This window comes from Acanthochromis polyacanthus, chromosome 11 (assembly GCF_021347895.1).
Source record: "Acanthochromis polyacanthus isolate Apoly-LR-REF ecotype Palm Island chromosome 11, KAUST_Apoly_ChrSc, whole genome shotgun sequence".
NCBI lineage: Eukaryota > Metazoa > Chordata > Actinopteri > Pomacentridae > Acanthochromis > Acanthochromis polyacanthus.
In genome coordinates, this window is record NC_067123.1 from 3380388 (window position 1) to 3391282 (window position 10895).

Sequence of the window (10895 nt, forward strand, 5' to 3'; positions counted from 1 at the left end):
GATATTTTGCTTTGTTTTCACCAGCAGTCAGAAACTTCACAGTGGTGACCAGTTTCTGTATGTGTGGATGAAATAATGAGCTTTCATGAGGAAACGTTGTACATGGACGTCATAAACTCCAGCAGATCTGAGTCTTTCTCTTAGTGTTTATGTGATTATGAGAGTCTCTAGTGGTCATCAGGTAAGTTGCGGCTGTCGTGATGAACATTACTGCAGTGATATTGGTGAGTTTTTGATATTTAATCAACATTCATTGGACAAATAATTGCTACAGTAATTGAACGCCTTGGGATCCTTCAGGTGGAGCTGGAAAATGGTGATAAGGACGTCTGGATAAGCCTCCATAGTCTGATGGAAAGCTTGAAGGTAATGGATGGATGGATCCACAGAAGAAAGGAAGTAATAATATTTACAAAAGATTTCCTTGGAATGGGGATATATCTTACAGTCAGATGGATAAAAATGAAAACTAGCGTAGAAACTAATCAGTAGAGTTCAAAATGTGCACTATCGGTTACTTTGAAATGTCCTTATTTTTGAAAGAAAAGCTTTTTTTTTTCAATGAAGATAAATGAATGATAAATCCAGACTTTGTTCATGTGGTAAATGACTATTCTAGCTGAAATTGTAATGAAATTGTCTGCATGACCCCAAACTTTTGAACGGTAGTGTACATTTTTACTGTATATTTTACTATATTTTTACTGTATTTTACTGTATGTTTGCAATATTTTTATTGTATTTTTATTAGAGTTTTACTGCAATTTTGTTAGATTTTTACTGCAGTTTTATTAGATTTTTACTGCATTTTCTACTGTATTTTCTATATTTTTTATCACATTTTAGCTATTTTTTACTTTATTTTATCAGATTTTTACTGTATTTTACGAGAGTTTTACTGCATTTTAACTATATATTTTTTCTGTATTTTTACTATGTTTTTTGGGATTTTTACTATTTTTTAATTGTGTTTTTACGATATTTTGACAGTATTTTTAATATTTGGATAATATTTTTACTGTATTTTTACTATGTTTTATCTAGATTTTTTACTGTGTTTTTACTATATATTTTCTATATTTTTACTTTATTTTTTTATTTTTTACTGTATTTTACTGTATTTTATTACACTACCATTTACAAGTTTGGAGTCACTTAGAAACGTCCTTATTTTTGAATGAAAAGCTTTTCTCTTCAATGAAAATACCATTAAATGAATGATAAATCCAATGTAGACATTGTTAATGTGGTAAATGACTGTTGTAGCTGTAAACAGCTGGTTTTTAATGGAATATCTCCATAGGGGTACAGAGGAACATTTCCAGCAACCATCACTCCTGTGTTCTAATGCTACATTGTGTTAGCTAATGCTGTTGAAAGGCTCATTGATGGTTAGAAAACCCTTGTGCAGTTATTACAGCACATGGATAAAAGTGTGATGGAATTGTGTGGATGACTCCAAACTTTTGAATGGTAGTGTATATTTAGTAGCATACATTTTAAAAAACACAACAAATGCATCTGAGAAAGTGATCAAATACTGTATTTTCAGCTGTAGCTTATGTAATAAAGTCAGTAAATTAAGTCTTTACAGTCTCCATTATTTCCATTTTGAACAGCGTTACAAGGACAAAGCTGAGTGTTTTGATGCAACAATATTTCCGGAACTGAAGACATCTTGAATGAGTCTACCGTCAACATGCAGCTGTACTTTTCACCTTAGTGACTAATTTATAGAATCATCACTAATCTGTGTCAATGTGAGTCGTGTTTTTTGCTGGCGTTAAGTCACTAGGTGTGGTGATGACCTACTTCACATTTTAAGGGTTCAGGATGTTTTTCATTGAGGTTATTATCTGTGTGTGATGTAGTTTACGATATGCTAGACATACCAGGAATTCTAGTCGGATGTTAGGCCATGCTTTCAGGAAGAAGTGACTATTGGACCAAATCATTTTGATATCTGAATTTTGTGTGTTTTTTAATGCTGATAAAGAAATTTTGTTTTATTTATAACAGGCCAAGATGGTGAATAACATCCACATGAAAAATCAGTTTAGTTTTAGTTTTAATATACAAGCATTATTTTGTTACTGTTTTACTGTATTTAAATCAAATTATGCAGAAAATAGTCGCCTGTTCTTAGTTCTAATAACCTGTAGGTGTGAATAAGTCTCATATCAAAGGTGACCTCGTGTGATTATCTAACATTTCTGCATCACCTGAACTGTAAATCTGAACACTTCCGTCATCCGAATGTCCATGCAGGTGTTTTTGTTTAACGTCTCAGGCTAACAAGCTACATGAAGGCTAACAAAACTCAGGATAGAAAAACACTGGAAGGCTAACAGAACACAGGCTAACAAACTACATGAAGGCTAACAAAACTCAAGATAGCAAAACATGGGCTAACAGAACACAGGCTAACAAACTAATGACTAACAGAACACAAGCCAACAAACTACACAAAGGCTAAAAAAACTCAGGCTAACAAAACATGGGCTAGACATCATGAATGTGGCTAAAAAACAGGCTAGCAAACTAAATGAAGGCTAACAGAACAGAAGCTAACAAAGTACATGAAGGTTAACAAAATTCAGGATAACAAACCACAGGAAGGCTAAGAGAACACAAGCTAGCAAACTACAAGGAGGCTAACAGAGCATAGGAAAGCTGACATAACTCATCCTATCAAGCTAAAGGGAGGCTTTAAGGAAGACGTGACTAGATATTGGACCAAATCATTTTAATATCTGAATTTTGTGTGTTTTTTAATGCTGAAAAAGAAAAAAAAAGTATTATTTATAACAGGCCGAGATGGTGAATAACATCCGCATAAAAAATCTGTTTAGTTTTAATGTCATTGTGTTTACATTTTACTGTATTTAAGTCAAATTATGCAGAAAATAGTCACCTGTTCTTAGTTCTAGTAACTTGTAGTTCTGAATAAGAAGCCTCATATCGAAGGTGACCTCATGTGTTTATCCAACATTCCTGCGTCACCTGAACTGTAAACCTGAACACTTCCTTCATCCAAATGTCCATGCAGGTGCTTTTATTTAACATCTCGGCTGGACACCATAAACAAATCATGTAGCAGAATAACATGCAACGACTTTTCATGTTTCCTTCTGCTTCAAACCCACTTTATTAACGATAATCAGTTATTCTGATTTGTTGTAAAAACATTTTCCTTCTTTTTCACAGAAACTAACAGGGAATAAGATCAAATATTTGTGAGGAGCTGTGGTGTTGCAAAAAGAGGAATAAAGCCGAGTCACTGTTACTTAGCATCTGTTAATAGAGGTGAGTCTGTCCAAAAAAAAATCAATCATTCAGATTGTCTGGAACTTTATACAAACACAGTGGAAACAAAGATCAGGCTGCAGGAATGAGGAAAGTCTTTGTTGGTTTTTCTTTATGTCGGAATCTGTGGTTTTTCTTCTTGTGTCTGTGACTCAGCAGTTTCAGCTCTGACAATGATGAATTGTGTTTTTACAGTGCACTGTTGTGTATATTTAGGATGTCTGGTGTGTAACTGTGATCTGAGTGTATGAGAAATACTCTGAGAATAACTTTGTATTAAGGGTTAGTAGTTTGTGTAACTTCAGACAGCAGTGTTGGACCCAAACTAAGGTCTGTTAAAGTTTTGGATGAACTTTGAGAATTACATGTCTTTTGACGTGGGAAAAAACTCCAAAAACATCTCACCTGAGTAGATGTTTTAAGGCTCCAGAAATGTGCTGTTGACTACCCGCAGATATTATAGGGATCATTTTGAGGAAAAACCGTCCAAAGTAATCAACAGTGAGAGACGTGACTTTTAGATCCTGTTTAAATTGAATTACACATGTGAGATTTGTCAGTTTTAAAAGGGAATTTTGCAAAAGAAGAAAGTCACAGTTTGTTATAAAGATGTTTTAGGATCATTTAATGCTGCTGATGCTACCAGTCTAAAGTGTCTTCTCATTTAATGTTTTTTCTTTACTTTCATGACTATTTACATTGTAGATTCTCACTGAAGGCATCAAAACTATGAATGAACACATCTGCAATTTTATAGGAAGAAAAAAAAGTGAAATAAGTCAAAACATGTTTTATATTGAAGATTTTGAATCGCTAATAAAGGAGTTCAAATTAAATTAAAATCTCCTTTTTTGGTTTTATTATTTCATTGATGTCTCTGTAATTGTGGGAAAATTTTTTCAATCAACATAATAATTTAAATAATAATTATTTTTCATAGAGCGTGTCCCACAGCATGTTAGTATAACCTGGTAATGACGTTTTTGTCATTTTGTGTCTTGGTTTTGTTGTTTTGTGTCTTGTTTTTGTTGTTTTATGTCTTGTTTTTGTCATGTTGTGTCTCGTTTTTGTCATTTTGTGTCTTGTTTTTGTTGTTTTTTGTCTTGTTTTTGTTGTTTTGTCTTGTTTTTGTCGTTATATGTGTTGTTTTTGGCGCGTTGTCTTGTTTTTGTTGTTTTATGTTCTGTTTTGGTCAGGTTGTGTCTCGTTTTTGTTGTTTTGTGTGTCATTTTTGTTATTTTTATCTTGTTTGTGTCATTTTGTGTCTCGTTTTTGTCGTGTTGTGTCTCATTTTTGTTGTTTTGTGTCTTGTTTTTGCCGTTATAATTCTTGTTTTTGTCTTGTATCTTGTTTTTGTTGTTTTGTGTCCTGTTTTAGTTTTTTTCTGTCATTATTTTTTCATCCAACAGTTGTCCCAAAGAATCGGTAGAGCAAAGCTATGTCCTCTCTTCTGCTTTTCAGATTTTCATACAATTTAAAATGTATAATTAATATACATGGAACGTGTCCCACAACATGTTAGCAGAACCTTTTTAGCTGGTCGAAGAAGAAAACAGTGAATCACAGGACATGCTGGGGTATGTAAACGTTTGATCAGGGTCATTTGGGTAGTTTCTGTTGTCGTTATGATTTAAAAAGAGTAAACAGTTTGACAATAAATGACTTCACCCAACCACTAACGAGGATTGAAAGAAAAGTTTTTTGTGTGGTCATTTTTGTTCTCTGAAAAATGGCCAAGAAATCATAAACTCTGCCAGAGTAGGTAAACTTGTTAACACAACTGTAAGTATTGGATCACCTACCAACCTGCTTCAGGCTTGGATGGGTATATGCTACATATATATGATACATATATATACTGCAGAACAATAGGAAAGCGGCTTGGAGAGAACAACTGTTGGTGCAATTATTACAAAATGGAGGAAACTCAAGTCTAGCCTGGTTTGGGGCTCCAATGATCATGAGAAAGGTTTGGGATGAGCTCAGAACTACACCTGGTCAATGACCTGAAGAGAGCTGGGACCACCAGTCACACAGGTTTCCATTAGTAACAACCTACGGCGTCATGGATTAAAGTCCTGCAGTGCCCGTCTGAAGTTTGCCAACGACCACCTGGATGATCCAGAGGAGGCATGGGAGAAGGTCATGTGGTCAGATGAGACCAAAATAGAACTTTTTGACATCAACTCCACCGGCCGTGTTTGGATGAAGAAGAAGTATGAGTACAATCCCAACAACACCATCCCAACAGTGAAGCATGGAGGTGGAAACATCATGCTTTGGGGGTGCTTTTCTGCAAAGGGGATCGTACTGAGGAGAGGATGGATGGGGCCAGGAATCAACCTCCTTCCCTCAGTAAGAGCATTGAAGAGCACTGAAGAGCATTGGGTCATTGTCTTCCAGCATGGCAATGACCCGAAACACAACTAAGGAGTGGCTCCAGAAGAAGCTTTTCAGGATCCTGGAGTGGCCTAACCAGTCTCCAGACCTGAACCCTATAAAAAGTCTTTGGCATTAGCTGAAACTCTGTGTTTCCCAGTGACACCCCGAAACCTGAAAGATCTGGAGAAGATCTGTATGGAGGAGTGGTGTGGGCAAAACGGGTCAGGATCTACAGTAAACGTCTGACCTCTGGAATTGTAAACAAAGGTTTCTGCACCAAATGTTAAGGTCTGGTTTTCTATTGTATCCAATACTTATTCCATGCAATAAAATAGTAGTGGTTAGCACTTCCGCCTTGCAGCAAGAAGATCCTCGGTTCAAATCCCGGGGTGGGCCTGGGATCTTTCTGCATGGAGTTTGCATGTTCTCCCTGAGCATGCGTGGGTTTTCTCCGGGTACTCCGGCTTCCTCCCACAGTCCAAAAACATGCTGAGGTTAATTGGTTACTCTAAATTGTCCATAGGTGTGAATGTGAGTGTGATTGTGTGTCTGTATATGTAGCCCTGTGTCAGACTGGTGACCTGTCCAGGGTGTCCCCTGCCTTCACCTGAGTCAGCTGGGATAGACTCCAGCACCCCCCATGACCCCAGTGAGGATAAAGCGGTGTATAGAGAATGGATGGATGGAAAATTCAAATTAGTTATTTAAAATCATACTATAGATAGATAGATAGATAGATAGATAGATAGATAGATACTTTATTAATTCTGAGGGAATTTTTTAAAAAATGTTAAAACTTATCTCCACTGTATGTCCTCTCTTCTGTTTTTAATCTTTTCATCCCATTGTCAGCCATTTTATGTCTTGTGTTTGTCATTGTATGTCATGTTTCTCTCATTTTATGTATTGTTTTTGTCATTTTATGTCTTGTTTTTGTCATTTTATGTCGTTTTGTCTCATTTTTGTCATTTTTAATCTTGTTTCTGACATTTTATGTCCTTTTCGTCATTTTGTGTTTTGTTTTTGTCATTTTATGTCTTGTTTCTGTCATTTTTGTCTCATTTTTGTCATTTTATGTCTGTTTTTTGTCATGTTCTGTCTCATTTCTGTCATTTTATGTCTTGTTTCTGTTGTTTTATGTCTTGTTTTTGTCATTTTATGTCTTGTTTTTGTCATTTTGTCGCTTCCATCATCAAACACTCTTCCTAAAGAATGGATAGAACAAAGTTATGTCCTGTCTTCTGTTTTCATCTTTTCATCCATTGTCAGCCTTGATTGAATGTCTCTCTCTACCTCATATTATCAGGATCAGACTCATTCTTTGGACTGTTTTCCATCAGTGGTCAGCAGTAACAGCTAGCTAAATATCTAGCTTCTACTGCTGAGAAAAAGATCACATTAGCATGGATTAGAGTAGGGTTAGCAACAACACAGAAACATGGAATAAAATGAGACAATCAGTACCTATTATTGATCAATATGGAGCAGAAAGCTGGAAAAGAGAAGGTTGATATTTCAGACATGTTGAAGCTCAGATGTCCTCCAGGTCTGGATTGACCCACATATTGCACTGGATGACCCATATATTGCATTAAAGACTCATGTGAATGTAGTTTCTTTTTCTCCTGGTGCTGAACCCTGACCATAGACAGACAAGCATAATCCTACTTTATGATCTGTTTATCAGTGTGATGCTGCCAGTTTACTGACCACAAACGTGCCATAAAACGTGCCTGATTCCGATTCTAGCTGCTGTTTGTTCAGTGGTTAATGGACGACTGGTTGCAGATTTCAAATCGCTCCGCTGGGATGTTAAGATGAAATAAATGATAACATTCTGGGTGAAATGCAGAACAAATTCCAGATTTTTCCATTTCTTCCGTATCTATGTATATAAAACTTTTACTAATGTAGAGCAATTTTAATTTAGAGCAACATTAGCTAATATAGAGCAACTTTAACTAATATCGCGCAACTTCAATATAGAGCAACTTTAACTAATATAAAACAACTTCAATACAGAGCAACTTTAACTAATATAGAGCAACTTTAACTAATATAGAGCAACTTCAATATTGAGCAACTTTAACTAATATCGAGCAACTTCAATATAGAGCAACTTTAACTAATATGGAACAACTTAAATATAGAGCAACTTTAACTAATATAGAGCAACTTCAGTATAGAACAACATTAACTAATATCGAGCAACTTCAATATAGAGCAACTTTAACTAATATCGAGCAACTTAGATATAGAGCAACTTTAACTAATATAGAGCAACTTTAATGTAGAGCAACTTTAACTAATATCGAGGAACTTCAATATAGAGGAACTTTAACTAATGTAGAGCAACTTTAATATAGAGCAGCTCTAACTAATATAGAACAACTGTAAATACTATAGAGCAACTTATGTCATCTTCTAACAAAATTATGTTCAACTAACAACCTACGTTGAGTTGGTGGAATTAGGTTTTTCTTTTCAATTAAAGGTTTTTTTTTTACCAAAATCCAAAGTTTTTCAGTTTTTACTCATAAATATTAAGTTGCATCAATCGTTATGCGTTCAGACAACTTCTAATGAAATTATTTTCAACCAACAAGCCATATTAAGTTCATAGAATTAGATTTTCCTTTTTTTTTCTCTCTTTTTTCCCCTTTTTTTCTTCTTTTCTAAAAAAAAGATTTAAAGATGAGTTAAATTTTCTTTTATTTTCATGAAAACTAAACCAGTAAAGCTCTGACATCCTGATTAAACTGCTTCCTGACTGTCTGTGAGGCTAATAAAATCTCCAGGAAACAAACTTCAATTAAATTTTGCTTAACGGGATTCCTATGAAGTGCTGAGTTCCTGAAAAGACCCGGAATTCTTCACATATCCTCCAGGAAGAGTAAATGATCGATCCATGAAGAAGTGGAGCTGATGTGGTGTTTAAACTGGGAGGATTCCAGCTGACTGATGACTGAAAGTGTCCGTAAACAGTCCTTATGGTGGCGATGGAGGCTCAACAGGACAGCGAGGGCCTGCTGGAGGGACGCTCCAGTAAAACCCAGGGCCAGCTTGCCTCCATGTCGTCTTTACTGGAGCAAAACCAGTAAAACCTCGTTTAGATGCTCCTGGTCTGAACACAGATTTAGTTTTTAGAAAGACTGACCTGAGATCTGCATGAATGAGACAAAGAAATATGTGAAAAAACGGTGACAAACTGTGACATTAAAAACTAGTATTTGTAAAATAATACATGTATTTAAAAATATATTAATAATAAAATATAATAAAATATTAAATATATTTTTACCTGATGTAATTACAATACAGTTGTGAAATTTTACGTATTTTTTTCCCTAAATATCTGCTACAGATTGTTTTGAAGTTATTTTTTTTATTTTTTCATACAGTCAACATGTAAAGTTCATTTTTTTGTCCTACTTTTACCAGATATTATTTGTATTTTTGAAAAAGAAATCTGTAAAATAACAGTTAAAACATGATTTACCATTTTTGAATCCTTAATATACACAACTTTTCAAACAGCAAATATTAGAAAAATAACTATATTTTTAGGAGATTTAAATGCAGTAAAACAAAACATGGGAGTTCTGTAAAATAAAAGGAAATTATTCTAAAAAATGCAGTAAGCAAAAGGCTTTTTCTACAGTTATAATGTAATCCTGATGAGAGAAACTGAGGCCGCTATTTTTGCTTTAAATAAATCCCAGCCTCAGTGGAATTTATTTCAAGGCGTGTTATTTGTGATAACATTACGTGTATTTCTTGTAAGTTACATAAGAGTCTCAGAATTGCATAGAACAAGGAAACAGAGACGGGCAGTAAAAATGATTAATTAAATGTGAGACCATAAAGTTCAGAGTTACAAAAGAACATCAAAAGTACCTTTGAGATAAGTGGCCCAACAGAAAACATTAGTAAAATAATTCTATTTATATTATTACTTTATATTTTAAGGAGATTGAAAAGCAAGTCTGTAGGACTTCCTTTTTTCACCTGCATAATATTGCAAAAATCAGGAACATTCTGTCTCAGAGTGATGCAGAAAAACTAGTTCATGCTTTTGTTACTTCCAGACTTCACTATTGTAATTCCTTATTATCGGGTTGTCCAAATAGCTCTCTCAAACATCTTCAGTTGATCCAAAATGCTGCTGCTAGAGTACTGACAGGAGTTAGCAAAAGAGATCATATTTCCCCTATACTTGCTTCTCTTCACTGGCTTCCTGTTAAATCCAGAATTGAATTTAAAATCCTTCTTCTGACATATAAAGCTCTTAATAACCAATCTCCATCATATCTTAAAGATCTGATAGTACCTTATTATCCTAGTAGAACTCTTCGCTCTCAAGCTGCAGGCTTACTTGTTGTTCCTAGAATTTCTAAAAGTAGAATGGGAGGCAGAGCCTTCAGTTATCAGGCGCCTCTCCTGTGGAACCTGCTCCCAGTTTGGGTTCGGGAGGCAGACACCCTCTCTATTTTTAAGACCAGGCTTAAAACGTTCCTTTTTGACAAATCTTATAGTTGGGGCTGACTGGGTGACCCACAGGGGTTCGGCTTGTGTCTTCATTTGCACAGCTGACTCCTTCTTGGACGTCCCTTCGTTCTGCCCCTAGTCATGCTGCTATAGGCCTATAGGCTGCTGGGGGACTTTTCTTGACGCACTGAGCCCTTCTCTATCTACCTTTACATTTAATATGTATACCGTTATTGCAGTACATTCACTCTGTTTCCCCCTGTGCTATTTCTCTGAGTGTCCCTGGTCCCAGAGCTGGATGCTTCAGATCTGTGGTTGATGTTCCACCAGCTGGTCCAGTCTCCACCATGTCCACTGTGGGATGCTGCCGCTGACCTTCCTCCAGCCCTCTGCTTCCAACTCCCTTTTTCCACTAGTCAACTCTGCATCGCCCTCACTATACTGTTATGCTAACTTACATACTGTTTGAATTTTACTGCTAGCTATATATGGAGTATGTTTAATGTCAGAGCCGTACATCATCAGAGTAAATTATGAGTCAGTTTTCAATGTTAGCTTATACTTTGTCTGTGTCACATATCCTGTCATGCATGTATCCAAATGTGTGTTGTGTTTTCCTTGCTTTCCCACCCCTCCCTCTTCTCCCATCCCTCCCCCTTGCCCTCCTCTGTCCTTCTCAACCCGCCCGGCCAGCAGGCAGATGGGTCCCCCCTATATAG